Below are 14,988 nucleotides of genomic sequence, written 5' to 3'. Positions count from 1 at the left end.
TGAGAAGACTGCTATAGACAATCTCTTTCCCATGCTGATGAAATACAGTATAGTAGATGACAAACATAGTGCTCTGAGCTCATTGCTCACAATTACTGGATTCCTCTGTTTCTTTCTTTTTTCTTTTTTTTTTTTTTTTTTCCGTCTTGATATTTCTTAGTCAAAAACCTTTTCTTTTCTAATTCTGAGTCAGTTTGGTTAGAGGGGATGAATTTCAGTTTTCACTCTAGATGGACATCTGTTTTTCTAACCTGACATTCTTGAAGTAGACAGAACTTGTTCCTTCTTATTCAAGCCTGGAAGTTAATCTTCACAAAGTTTAACATGAATCAATCAGTTGAGACATATCCATCACCAGAATTAGCAGTTAAACTGGTGCTAGGGTTTCCTACATTAATTTCACCAGATAGCTTCCCTACTTCGATCACAAAAAATTAATGTGCTGATATTCGGAACAAGTCGTGAATTAAATAGAGTGAGATCCAGATTTTATGGAAAGTATGATTCCTTCCAAGTCTTACTTTGGTTCCTGATTTTCAATTTGTTTAAATAATAATAATAATAATAATAATAATAATAATAATAATAATTGCTGCATGGCATGCTGGGCCTGTGCCCTGGTTAAGGCCATGGCTGCTACTTTCCCAATCCTAGCCCTTTCCCATTCTACCATCGCTGAAAACCTTCGATGTGTTAGTACGACGTTAAACCATCAGTAAAAATAAATATATAAATAAATACAGTGAAACATCGTTAATGCATTCCTCATTAACATGTTTTCCCGCTTAGCAAGTCATAAATTCAAAGTCCTGATTCTCATTGTATTAAATCTATATAAACAAATACCTCGCTTATCGCGTCATCATTTTCGCTATTACCGCTTAGTATGATCACATTTTTCCTAGTCCTGAAAGTGTTATTTGTCACCCCTTGTGAAACAAATGTTTTTTTAACTCGGGTAAGAGCTGTCACCACAGTTGCATGATTACAGAAAAAGGTCTTAAATTCCTGAACTTCACAGGATAAGTTTTACTTTCAGGGAGCAAGCCGTTACCCTCAGGAATGTTCAATTTTGCTTGCTGATTATCAGCGCAATTGCTGAATAACACAGTGAGCCTATTTGTGCTTGTATTTTGCATTCCATTCAGAAGTTAGAAATGTATTTTGTGTTGCGTGGTACAGTGGAGTGTAGCAAATATTTGTCACATGATACATTAGCCTATATCTGGATTAGGAACATATAAACATACTTATCACATCAAAAATTTTCGCTATTACCTCTTAGTATGGGTACAATCTCATTTTTCCTAGCCCTGAAACTGTTATTTGTCATCCCTTGTGAAAGAAACATAAGAGCCATTGCCACAGTTGCATTGAATTCCTGAACTTCACAGGATGAGTTGCACCTCAGGAATGTTCAGTTTTGCTTGCTGGTTAGCAGCGAGATTGCTGAATAACACAATGAGCCTATTTGTGCTTGTATTTCGCGCTCCATTCAGAAGTTAGAAATTTATTTTGTGCTGAGTGGTATAGTGAAATGTAGCGAATATTTGTCACATGTTACGGTAGTCTATATCTGCATTAGGAACATAATCGTGTAAAACTGACAAGCGTGGTGCATATTTCTTTTGTGATTGCCTAGTTATGGCTATGGAAAAGTTGTAAAATTCCTTACTAATGAAGACCAAATTAAAATCAGTCAGAAAGTGTTCTAGCATCTGCATTGTAAAGCACGCAGAGGTCGTGAATGTTGAACTCGCACCTTCGAGTTTTGACTCTATCACTCAAGTCGATCGAAGTTTATTCAAAATGGTGGCCAAAGTCATTCATTCCAGTCACACATGGTCGAGTGTAACTTCCAATTCATTGTCTAAGACTATGACCATAAAATAATGTTTATTAACCCACAACTCCAAAATAAAAGGCTTCTACTAACATTTGTTTTAGAAAGAGTGTGACCTGCAATAATACTTCGATAATTTTATTTTCTTATTATTTTAACCTTGTAACCTTAAAGATTTGTCGTCCATCTTTTATTACTTGCCCTCTTAGTATGGGACTAGCCCCTGCCTAATAGAAATCTTATATTCCTCTTAAGTACCGGGTTCAGCGCCCTAATTAAACTTTCTTTTTTAGCCGCTCATGGCTGCTACATTCAAAGGTAATTTGCAAGTGTGGATGTGTATTTTGCTTGCCCATCTGGCATTTTCTTCCCCTCTTGTTCCACTGAAGAAAGGTTATGAATTTAGTTAAACTCGTAACCACACTTGTGGAGCACTGTCAGCACTGTGATATATTTTAAACCTTAGGTATTTTTCTGGTTCATGTTTATGTTCATGTGTTGGCTTCTATGGATCTGTACTGTTGAACAATCTGGTGGTGGTGGTTGATTTAAGAGAAAAACATCAAAATTATTAGTTTCTGATAAGCAGGGGCCGGATTTTGTTGACCTAAAAATGCTAAAAAATGACCTTTAAAATGACCTTAAAATTATCAAATAACGTCCTAAAAACGAACAAAAAATGACCTAAAAATCCCAAGTATTTATTGTTTGAAACTAAATTATATACGTTTCTAGATATGACCAATATTGATAACTGATATTTTCTCTAATTTTTACATAGCAATATGTCAGTTCTTTGTTTTGGAATCTCGGTGTTCCTTAGAAACAAAATATACCGGAACGAAGATCTTCTGAGACCAGGTACTCCATAAAGAAAACTGATCTGAAAAGGAAAACAACATTCCTATAAAGATAATCGTAATCGCCGTCGGTTGCAGATTTAACTGTAAAGCTATATATAATGCCATATTATGTAGGTTTTAATATTTACCTCAGACCGTGTTGCAGTAGATAACTGTGACCATCCGTAGATTCTCGAAGGTAAAAGAACGTAGATTGTCGCCCAAAACGTTCTTGTACATCGAAAAGCTCCTTTCGACGTCCACAGATGCGAGGGGTGCCTACATGAAGTGCACTAAATCACTTGGTGACAGCTCTTCTTCAATATCCACTACACTGAAATCTTCCCCAGTGAATACCTGGACGACTGAGCACAAAACCTTGTATCCTATATTTTTGTCAAGAACAGATTTTAGTTTCCGAAATATCGACTCGCCAACTTCACCATGCACATTTTCCAAAGTTTCCTACATTGCTCTCACCAAAGCTGTTGCTTGTTCGATTGTCACACCTCTCTCCTGAAGTCGTGTAATAGCTGACGGCAGGGAGCTAAAATTTGCCTTAATGTATGCCAACTTACCCTGCACATCGTCAGCTGAAAACATCTCTTGGGCAATTTCGATAGCCCTAGCATCTTGGGCTTCTAGATAGTTTTATCACTCGCTTCACTGCTAAAAAGTTGTTGCTGTAGTACTCGCACGCATTGATCCACGTAGCCCAACGTGTGACTACAGGCTGCGGAGGTAGTGGGATATCAGGAGCTAGTGACTTAAAGAGTTTCCTGCGCGATGGGGCCTTGATAAATACCTTTTTTACCTGCAACACAAGTCTGTCAGTGTCAGGAAAATTCTCCCTCACGTCTTCTGCCACTCTGTGGAAAGCATGAGCTAGACAAGTTACATGCACTATTCTTGAATAAAAAGCTTTGATAGCTTTACCAGCTTTAACTATGTAAGGTGCGGCATCAGTCACGAAAAGTAAAACGTCATCATACTTCACACCGTCAGGCCACAGCAGAACCATAGCCCTGTCAAACATTCGACATATTGTAGAATGATTGACAGATTCCAAGACTTTAGAAGTTAGCAAAAATATTTCTCTGGGATTATCTATTTCCAGGGTTCCTACAATTACATTAGCTACATAACGACCTTCAACATCAGTAGTTTCGTCTACTGAGACAAAAATCTTGTTTCCGCTTGTTCTTTCCCTATTCTTTGAAGTGTTTTTTCATAGCAGAGCGGTATGTAATTTTTCCTTAGCGTAGATTCGCCCGGAATGGAATGACCTGTACCGTGCTAGGAACTACCTTAATTTAGAAATAGTTAGTTTATGAAGAGGAATATTTGCTGAAACAAAAACTTCATACAGTTTATTAAAAAAGGCTGAGGTTGTACCTCTGCTTGATGATGCGTTTTGCATGAGTAACTGTTGAGTACTTTTCTTTCTGCTGATATTCTGAATACCGCGCATATGTTTATCATGACTGATGTGCTGTTGAACAGTGAATCTTTTTGCTGCTGCCACTTTCACTCACACACTTTACAGAATAGCATTTCACCATCTGTAGGAAAGGTATCTACCCCGAATTCAGAGACAATTTGTCTCAAATGACCTGCCTTGGATGGTTTTACCTTTGGCATTTTAACATGCACTCGAAATGGTTACACACAACTGACATCTACAAACTGTACAACTAAAACTGACCTGAAGGAACAAGGAAATAGAGTACACTGGCAGAAATACCTCAGTGCTGATGTCACACTGTCAACACACTTCCCTGGTGAACTGATAAAGGCTTACCCCTCGTCTGAAGGTCACCCGAGAATAGCTTAGCTCTCACCTCCTGTTAAGACACAAAGGTGAGGGATGTACAAAGCTACGTACTCAGCTCACAACTGAGTGCAGAAACTTTCGAAGATGAACCTTCGCGTAAACCTTCAAGTACGTTAAGATATAGGAACTGGTTGGTTGATGACGTAAAATGTGGATTCTTATTTTAAAATAACCAATAAGAAAAATAAAATAATTAAAAATGACAAATAATGACACAAAAAGTTAAAAAATGACCTAAAAATCAAATACTTCAAAAAATGACAAAAAATGACTTAATAAATACACATTTCTGTAATCTGGGGGCCATGAACAGGATTTGTATATAACTTAGCAACTTCTATGATGCACCAATTAAAAGATGACATGTCACTGAAATCCGGGCCCTGCTGATAAGCTACCTGCTTGAGTTCAATCACCTACATTTTCCAGTCACTGCCTACTTTGCAATGACAGTGAACTTGTTACATGGACAGAAGCTGAGAACTGCAAATGTTGATCTCATATAATCACATTTCTCATGAGTAAGTAAAGGTCATATTGAAACTCATGAGCAATATTAAGGAAAGTCAGAATCCATCAATAGAATACAACTAAATGCATCATCACAGTTTACAGACCTTACACAATGCATTGAAGCAGTGTGGCATTATTAGCTTTGATCACATAAGTAGAGGTAGTTGTTACAAAATGGCTGAGAGTGATCCTCATTTTGGCAACATGCTCTCATTCAGTTCCTTGTTAAAGAAGAAATTCCTAATGCTGGTATTCATCACAGACTTTCGTATACATGTGGAGAAGTGGGCATTGATGTTGGCCTTGCTAAGAGAGGAGTGAAACATTTCAAAGATGGAAACTTGAGCATCCAAGATTAGCCTCATAGTGGTCACCCTTGAATTGCTTCCACTGAATACAAGATAAAGAGAGTTAATAATAATATGATTAAAGAAGATAGACTTAACACTGTGGACAGAATTGCTGCAAAACTTGTAGTAGGATACAGTGAAGTACAGGAAATTATTGCAAGGTCAGGCTACTGAAAAGTTTGTAACCACTAGGTCTGACATTTATTGATGGAAGATAACAAATTGCAGAGAAAGGCTGTCTCTCAAGGCCTTCTTCAGAGGTATAAAAGAAAAAAGGAGGATATCTGATTGATTATTGTAATAGGGAAGTTGGTTCCTTCATTATGAGCTGGAAGCAAAATAAAAGAGCGTAGAATGGCACTATTATGATTCGCTGAGAAAGAAGAAAGCAAACCTGCAGTCTGCTAGGAAAGTTTTGGGCAGAGTTTTCTGGGATACAGAGGGATGAATATTCTGGTTAATTTTCATGAACCTGGGGAAACTATAAACGCTCACTGCTATATTGAAACAGTGTCCAAGTTATGACGTGCTTTGTATGATGATCACCCAGGGAAAGAAGTCATCCTTCAACATGATAATGTATGCCCTCACTCTACTCAGTTCACCCAGAAGGGAATGGGGAAAATTTGATGGGATGGTCTGCTAAACCCTGTCTACTGCCCTGACATTGCATTCTACACCTGTTATCCTTTCAGATTTTAAAGGAACAGATGCAAGACCAAAGGTATGAGACACTACAGGAAGCAGTGCATCAATGTTTTGGGCTGTTCGAACAGAATTCTACCACAAGGGTACTTTCAAGTTTACAGAGTGGTAGGAAAGATATATGCAAAGAAGAGGAGATTATGTAGAAAAGTAAATAAATGTAGACAAGATGGTATATGTTGTTTTTTATTAAATATGAATCCTTCTTCATGAAAAATGACTGCCCATTAGACTCAGTACAACCCTTATATGAGTGGATGTAGATCGAAATCGGCTTAATGTGGTTGTAGGTTAAGCTGAGTTATGGACGGCAACCTGTACTCTGGGACAAACTGTACTAAATGCAGTAACTGCATCAAGAAAGACCTAACTCTCCATTTAAAAAGCCAGTGAAATACAGGCTTCAATGCAAAATCTGCTCAATGCATAGAGGCAGAATTAAAGCTCCAGATCAAAATATACATAATCCAAAGTAATCTGATAAGGTTCTTGGGATTTATTTTAATTTGCTTTACATCACACCAACACAGATAGGTCTTATGGCGGTGATGTTATAGGAAAGGGCTGGTGTGAAAATGGGAAATTACGAAAAACCATCTTCAAGGCTGCCAGCAGTGGGGTTCAAACACACTATCTCCTGAATGCAAGTTCACAGCTGCGTGACCCTAACTGCATGGCCAACTTCCTCATTATTATTATTATTATTATTATTATTATTATTATTATTATTATTATTATTTACTGGAAGAGATGCTGATAATAATTCAGGACCTGTGCAGCTCTCCAAGGGCTTAAAAGTTCAGAGCTTACGGTGGTGACCACAGGTGGTGGTGGTGGTGGTGGTGGTGGTGGTGGTGGTGGTGGTGGTGGTGGTGGTTATTGTTTTAAGAGGAAGTACAACTGGGCAACCATCCTCTATATAACACTAATCAGATAGAAAAATATGGAAGGGGCCCGACACTTCGAAAAATGAAGGTATCAGCCAAAGAAAGACACGGGCCACGAAGGGCGTGAAAATGAAAGAATCCCTAGGCCTCCATACGTAATACCGTCGGGGTCGGAAAAGAACAAGAGTTGACCAAGGGAGGTCGGATAGGATAGATGAAAGTGAGGAGTCTGGCACAAGTAAGTGGAAGCAATGCCAGGGCTCAGCTAAGGGCCCCGTGTTCACCAACCCACCCTCCAAAGTTCAGAGCCCCTGGGGCCCCTTTTAGTCGTCTCTTACGACAGGCAGGGGATACCGTGGGTGTTATTCTACCGCCCCCTCAGCGCCTCAGCCGAGTCTAGCATTGCTTCCATGTGTTTGTGTCAACCTCCATTCTTTTTATCATTCCTATCTATCCTGTTACGGTTATTTCTTGTTAATTTTGCAACATAATAGTATTAGGTTTACAAGGGCTAAAGTTTTCTGTCATAACCTTGCCTTGTATAGCTTTTCTCTTTCTTTTTCTGCTATTTGCCTTACGTCGCACCAACACAGATATGTCTTATGGCGACGATGGGATAGGAAAGGTCTAGGAAATGGAAGGAAGCGGCCGTGGCCTTAATTAAGGTACAGCCCCGACATTTGCCTGGTGTGAAAATGGGAAATCACAGAAAACCATCTTCAGGACTGCTGACAGTGGGGCTCGAACCTACTATCTTCCAATTACTGGACACTGGCCGCACTTAAGCGACTGCAGCTGTCGAGCTCGGTTTTCTTTTTCTGATGACAATAATTATGATTATCATCATCATATGGCCTCAGCAACCATGTACAGGCATTCTAATTTGACACCAATCAGTCTGCCTGCATGTCAGTTTTGATATTCTGTTTTTCTGCTACCAGATTATTGAGAAACCAAAACTCTCTTTTAGCAAGTGCTGTTGCTGAGTTTTTAATTAATGTTCTTGAGTTAATGTCAAATGTGTCACTGATGACCCTTTATTTGTGATGATTGTACATCATCTCATACTAAATGGTCTTTTTTCTACTCTTCTAAAATCTGACCCCCTCTGACAGATTTGAACCTGGAATTGTGCAATCTGGAGGCTGTCACTCAACCACCGATACATAGAGGAAGCCCTTTTGTGAAAAACACTCATTTTTTGAAAGATTGAAACTCTTAGGCTGCTATTCACAGTGGTGACTGGTCTGGATTAAGGTGGTACAATCTCTGGACCAAGAGGAGACAAATGCGTGTTTTATTCATAGGTATTTTTTTCCATTAGTCCGAGGATGATCAGGTCTTAGTCTGGGCTGACTTTAGTCCTGGTCCATATGTAGTTTAGCAGAGTATTATCTTTATTAACGTGGAGGTCATATGTAAAATTGCATTAGTGCGCAAAATACAAGAGATGAGAGGGCATGTGGAGTAAGACCGAAGTATGATGGTATAAATTTCAAGAATAGAGGGCTGCCTGTTTCTATTGAAAACAAAATTCTCATGACAGATTTGCACAGAATTAGTCAATCTGCAGTCAGCTAAATAATAAACATTGTCTTGGTTGACATTGCTAGACTCTTGTCTTAGGTCTGTAACATGGCAAAATAGGAAATCATTCCGTCTTCTTGATGAAACCTGAGCCTTCCTGCAAAATTACAACAACAATGAAGCTACTGTGAGGTGTATGCACAAGGGGGTTAGCTGAATGAGCCCTAATAATACTTGCAGTTGTCCAGATTTCACCAATGGAAGCTGTAATGAAGTCAAGAATGTAATGGTTTGCATTATCAAAAACTTTGTTAAAGGGCACTAAATTTTAACAACAGGCAGTAAGTGGATATTGCAATCATTTCCGCTGTCACCATGTATGCTTTCGCTTGAGTTTCTAGGTATGTGGTGCTAAAGTTACAGAATTTTATATGCGCCGGTGACCTTGGATGTTAGGCCCCTTTAACACGTTCAGTGCGGATCACACGCTAGGCACGTGATGTTAGTTTATAAGCATATGCGGAGAACGTGCCTAGCGTGTCATAGGATGGGTGCTAGGAAATGTGAATTACAGGCTTCCTGTATGGTAAGAAAGACTCCTTGTCATCCCGCACATTGTGTAAGTCCAATCTACCAGGTGGTTCATCCGTAGCCAAATTTATGCATGCCTATTCTGTTTCCAGCATATTTCCTCTCCGCAGTTTTCGTCATACATCATCATTCTTTTTGGGATCTTTGAACAGCAAGACAACTTCAATGCGAGGTAAGACTCTGAATTTTCTGGTTATTATTACTTCAAGAGAATTACGAGTGATTCCTCTTTTGAAATAAATTCCACTACTGCAATAAGTTCAGCGAGAGGACTGAACTTGTAATTGTCATTTATTCTGCCATCATATTTATGAACGATGAAAGAACTTTTAGTAATCATATGTGACTGAGTCATGATCCTTATGTGATAATTTTATTTATATTTTGTTCAATGGCCAACAATACAGTTCCTTCAACATCACGAGGTCCACCAAATAAATAGTACGCTTCAAAAGAAGAAATAACGCCTCGGCAGTTGGCAGTTTTGCAATGAGAAAGACATTGTGACGTAAAATTGTATAATAGAGGAGTGAAAATATGAATATATTTATGTTTGTAATCATATTTATGCATTTGTTTGATATCTGTGGAAAATAATGAACAGTAAACTACCCACGTGCCTGGCGCATGATCTGCCCAATGACCAGTATTACGTCTCGATTTCAACCACTGTGCAAGTCACATACCAGGCGCATGAGTGGTAAAAGTCCATGAGTTCGATATAATTCATCCTACCAAAGTTCAAAACTCTAATTATTAAAACCTTTGAAGAGTTCCACACAAATATCTTGCTCAGGTTGCTGGGTATGTCGTGCTCCACAAATACGCAGCGAACATGTTAAACAACAAGTAACAGAATTTTATGCGTGAAGTTTTCTTGTTATAGGGTAATTGTGGTCATAATGAGAACGTACACAAAAGTTGAAATTTCAGTGAGGGTTTCACCTTTTCAATACAAAGTGTATGCTGTATAGGATAGTATTTACAACACGTTTTTATTCAAAGGACCAGTTTCAACACATTTCAGAAGTGTCATCATCAGCCTAAATTACAAATCTAGCAAGATACACAATAACAATGTATGAGAAAGTATGCAAAGGAACTGAGATCTGAAGGATGGTGTAGGTACAACACCCACTACATAGAAAATGTTGGCAAATCTGTCCAGCAGATGAAAAAATGAGCAAACTGGAGGCATCTGAACAGTTCATGGTCTAGTGCTCTTGCTCGAAACTCTCAAGACTGATGTAACAGAACTCGAGACTGATTCTCCTGTGCTGTGATCTGTGCGACATCCCAGTAACTACGAGTGTAAAGTTGATAGTATATAAAGCAGTTATTGCATAAAATAACGTTCTCATATGGAAGCGTGTGTGCTGATAAATTTTGTCAAGAGCGTGCAAAAGTACTGCATGTTCAACTTTGAGCCCCTTATTACCATTAACAAAAAAGGAAACAGAATGTCAGAATCTCAAATGGTTCACGAGTTATTTGAGGTAGACATCTTAGCTAAATAACCCTGCATAATTTGTGATTAACTGTAGATAGTATGTACACCTACACATTATTCAAACTTGAGAAGGGTTACCAAGACTGAGTAAGATGTGCCTTGCTGCATATGCAACTAACATTACGAATGAGTGGAATGTCTAATCTAAAATGCCCAAGTTTGCTCTAATTCGTTCGACAGGGCATGTTCGATTCGAAATATGCTGACTAGGGTGGATGAACTTGCTTGCTCTACTGATGTTGCAAACAATGTGGTTCATCCAGAGATGCATAATCCCTTGTTTACAAAGAGCAAAGGCCAGGAATTCGGAGGTATAAAAGGATGATGGAATGGTGGAGTTAACCAATAGTTTTGAGCTGAAGTTTACCATGCCACGTGAATCATCGGGTAACATTATGGCTAAAATTGAAAATGGTGAATATAAACTAATCAAGAGAGAAGGGCTCAGTTCTGGTGTTTCAAAGAAATTCCTGCTTGTGGTCACTGCAGACAGTCAGGAGTCAGGTTATATTTCCCATGAAACGTTTTGTGCACTGTTAGCATATACATCTGGTATAACTCATTTAAAAAATGCATTTGTAAATTTAATTCTGATGTTTCTCACCAAATTTTGCCTCCAATATAAAGCAAACCATAACTAGCATGTGTTTTCATGTGTCCCAAAGATTTCAGACCATTCAACACTGTTGCCCACAAAGGATTTAAATAATTTAGGGCAGGAAATTAAACATTGGTGCTAATTTTGGCAAAGTAGACATTGTTGATGTGTTACACACCCTTCCACCATTAGTAAAAACAAGGACGGAGTGGGGAAGGGGAGATCACTTGTACTTGTGAATGAGATAGTGCATGAAGGAGAGAGTATCAAAGGGCAAGGTCAAATGAACATAGCCCTCCTCACCTTTTAGAAGCAAACTTTAGTCATCTTGACAAATATGAACCGAGCATAGAGCGTGTTTTGTATGTCACTGCTGGATACCTCACAACTGTTGTAGACAGGGTAGCTTTTTGTAAAGCAGACCAGGCCGGAGGTTTTCTCTGTGACGATTCCTCTCCAGGGATATCATGTGTTTTTAAGTGCCAGATCATCTCAGAAGTATATCTGCTGATGTATTTTATTTCTTTTGAATAAACAACACAGCGGACTCTGCTATATGGCATCTTTTCAAAATAATCCATGTCCACGACTTACGTTGCGTTTCTGACATCGTCTTAAAGTTGTCATGTACAATTAGAAGAGACACACATTACACAGTCTAATACTAAAGTACCTAATTATAATACGAATATTCTATAACATATAACATTGCAAGGAATTATTTCCTTCATTACCATACTATCGGTAAACTTAAGTACTGGTCAAATGGATATTGATTGTTAGGTCTGATAAATTATGAGTGATAACGATATACACCAACAGTAGCCATAAATTTCTGTACTTAGGTTACTCATTCGTGTAGTACTTACCGCTGCATACAATGCCAGAATGCATATTGTTTACAATTATGTTATACTGCGTCAAAATAGACCTCAGTGGAATTGAAAGAAATGAATGCCCTAGTTGTTTGTTGACACGTATTTATGGAATGGAGAAGGCCCGTCGTTGGCTATTCACATACTCAGCACAAACAACATTCAGCTCCATCTACCTGCAGACCTACGACATGCGCTCCCAAGATCTCTCAAAATTTCTCAAGAGAAACAGTGTCTGCCCTAGTCTCTAGAAATCTTGAGACATTGTCTCAGACTGCCCATTACTATCACTGTCCCTTACACAGCCCTTAATGACAAATTAAGCAATAGATATCAAAATAAAGTCAGTACACTGAAAGCATTAACAGGGGTGTTGCTATTTGCTAAGATGTAACAAAATGTGTAATATCATGCATGTTTATTTAAACCACTCTGGAAAGGTAGATAAAATATTCATAGATAAAATGATGAACCCATGGTGAGAGTTAGGGAGAGCACCAAAAGACCCAGGGCAGCTGTTACAGAGATCAAACCTGGAAACCCCAGAAGTAGTTCCTAAACATCAACTATGATGAAAGAAATTCCTGTGATGATCTAGGCCAAGTGAAGGTGGTTGTGAAATGTGGCAATTAACATCCTGAGAGGATTTTGTTTACATCCAAAACAAGCATCAGCATTATGGTGGCTGTGGCTTCTGATGTTACCTCCATCACTGTCTTGTACAAAGGATTGAAGGAGGGATGAATGGTGCTGGTTATAGCCATATCATGAGTGAGTGGTTTGGTTTGATCATGTCTGAGGCATGGTTTAACAAAGTTTTTCTGCCTTATGTAGACATTATAATGGCCCAAGGTCATAGTTGGTGATAACTTGTCCAGTCATCTGTTGATTAACATCATAAAGCTTTCAATATATGTAATATTTGAAAATAACACCCTTAACCCCAAAACTGTACCATATGTATTGTACCGGTTACGACCTGTACATAAGTATTTTTTGAGCATAAGTTACGTTTATTTACCACGCGTAATGTTCCGAGCGCGTCTGGTTTGTTTACCAGCAGCGAGGACCAGCTAGCGAGTGTGTGACGACTGTGAGCTGTGACGTAGCCACAGGGGCTAGCTAGACCGCCCGCTCGTCTCAACACGTGTTACCAGCCTTGACTGGTATTTTCTGGATTCCACGTCACTTGTTCTAGAGAGTTCGATGGAGAAAATTTTTAAATTTCTATAATAATGATGCTAGTGAATCGAGCGATATGTCATCTTGTTTGGGATCACCTAAACGTCCCAATGCTTGAGTTTCAAGCAAATCCATCGAGGGATTCGGGAGATATTCAATCAAACCGTTATATGACGTAGACATCCCGGATTGAATAAAAGGAGGACCTACTGTAGCCTATTCACACAGTCTCAGCTGAGTAGTCAGCGGGGACACTCTTGCTGCTACTATCATCGTGGAACTCTGTCATTATACAAGTGTGGGAAGACGATTCTTCCAAGTACTATAAGTGGACTCATAAGACTTCGAGTGTTGTAGAAAATTTTCTAAGTGTTCGTGAAATGGACTTGTATTATTTACGTGCCTTCAAGACTGAAACTTGTCTAAGTGTTCACTAAATGGACGTGTATTATTTACGTGTCTTCGAAGCTGGAATTTTTCTAAGTGTTCACTAAATGGACTTGTATTATTTACGTGCCTTCGAAGCTGGAATTTTTCTAAGTGTTCACTGAATGGACTTGTATTATTTTCATGTGTTCGAGATCAGAACTTTTCTACGTGATCATTGAATGGACGTGTATTATTTACGAGTATTCGAGATTGGAAATTTTCTAAGTGTTCGTAAAATGGACTTGTGTTATTTACGTGGAATATTTGCAACTGTTGAGGAACTCATTCTTCTAATAGACAGTGATTGATTAACATTGCTAGTGATGAACTTTAACTTTCCAACGGCTTTGAACAAAGTTAGGATTTCACTTGCATTTACTCAAAGACTTGTACATTTGCCAGTGTTGGTTTAAAAGACTAATAAATTTCGTCAGTGAATTTATTTATGTGAATGGACTTGTGTTTTCGTCAGTGGTCACTCAAAGACTTTATGAATTTCACCAGTGATTAACTTTAAATATATTCAGACTTCCAAGTGAATGGACTTGTGTTTTTTTGTTCAAGTTTAGGCAAAGACTTGCACCTTCGCCAGTAATGAACTTCGAGTTTAACTATAATTTCACAAGAAGGGACTTGTGATGAACTCTAAAATTAGTAATACCACTCATATCATTTTAGGAGTGTTGGAAGTCTTGATAATTGTACATCAAGATCTCTGCTTATAAGTTGATCATCCAAGGTGTTCATGGACTCAGTGCTACTAGTGACCTTGGGAACATCAATCCTCTCAGTCTCATTGGGCTGAGGTAGTACATGACTATCTACAACATCGCCTGGATCATCGGGGTTCAACCCGGGCCTCAGAGTTCGAGACATCTCTACTTGCCGTCAATCCAGACAGTCCAGCTGCCTCTGTCTGGAGTCTTCTGGAACGTGCTTCAACCAGCTTGGCTTGGTAAGCTGGAGAACCCGAGCCATACTATTGGAATACGAGGAAGACAGTCCATTTCTACTTAGAGGTGATGTGCAAATTCATGAATTATTTGAATAAACTCTTATACAATCAGAGTCAAAGTTTTTCTGTAGATAGGACCCTACCTCCTGTACCGAGCCCTAGCTACAATTAATCCAGTTTTTCGTCCTGAGAACTCTATTTCATGCTACTTTAAAATTTAATCTGAGAGTCGGGCTCTTTTACTGGTACAGTATATAGCTAATATTAAGTAATTTTAGAATAGTGGTATCATGTTTATTTAATGGCATTCTTATTTAGTTTTAATTTTAGTATTGTTTATTCTGTAC

General features: G+C 38.6%; 1 protein-coding gene across 5 annotated transcripts in view; it reads left to right on the top strand.

The window, feature by feature from the left end:
- Positions 1-14,988, top strand: part of LOC136861679 (solute carrier organic anion transporter family member 74D) — a 287,694-nt gene that overhangs the window by 248,908 nt on the left and 23,798 nt on the right. Inside the window, exon 11 of one of the 5 annotated variants that reach the window (XR_011019109.1) lies at positions 9,185-9,264. The exons of the other annotated variants lie outside the window; for them this stretch is intronic. The gene's annotated coding sequence lies outside the window, so the exon portion shown is untranslated. The remainder of the gene's footprint in view (positions 1-9,184; positions 9,265-14,988) is intronic. 5 annotated transcript variants of the gene reach the window in all.

This window comes from Anabrus simplex, chromosome 1, assembly GCF_040414725.1.
Source record: "Anabrus simplex isolate iqAnaSimp1 chromosome 1, ASM4041472v1, whole genome shotgun sequence".
Classification (NCBI taxonomy): domain Eukaryota; kingdom Metazoa; phylum Arthropoda; class Insecta; order Orthoptera; family Tettigoniidae; genus Anabrus; species Anabrus simplex.
Note: the sequence above shows the minus strand (reverse complement) of the source record. Positions and strands in the feature narration are given on the sequence as shown.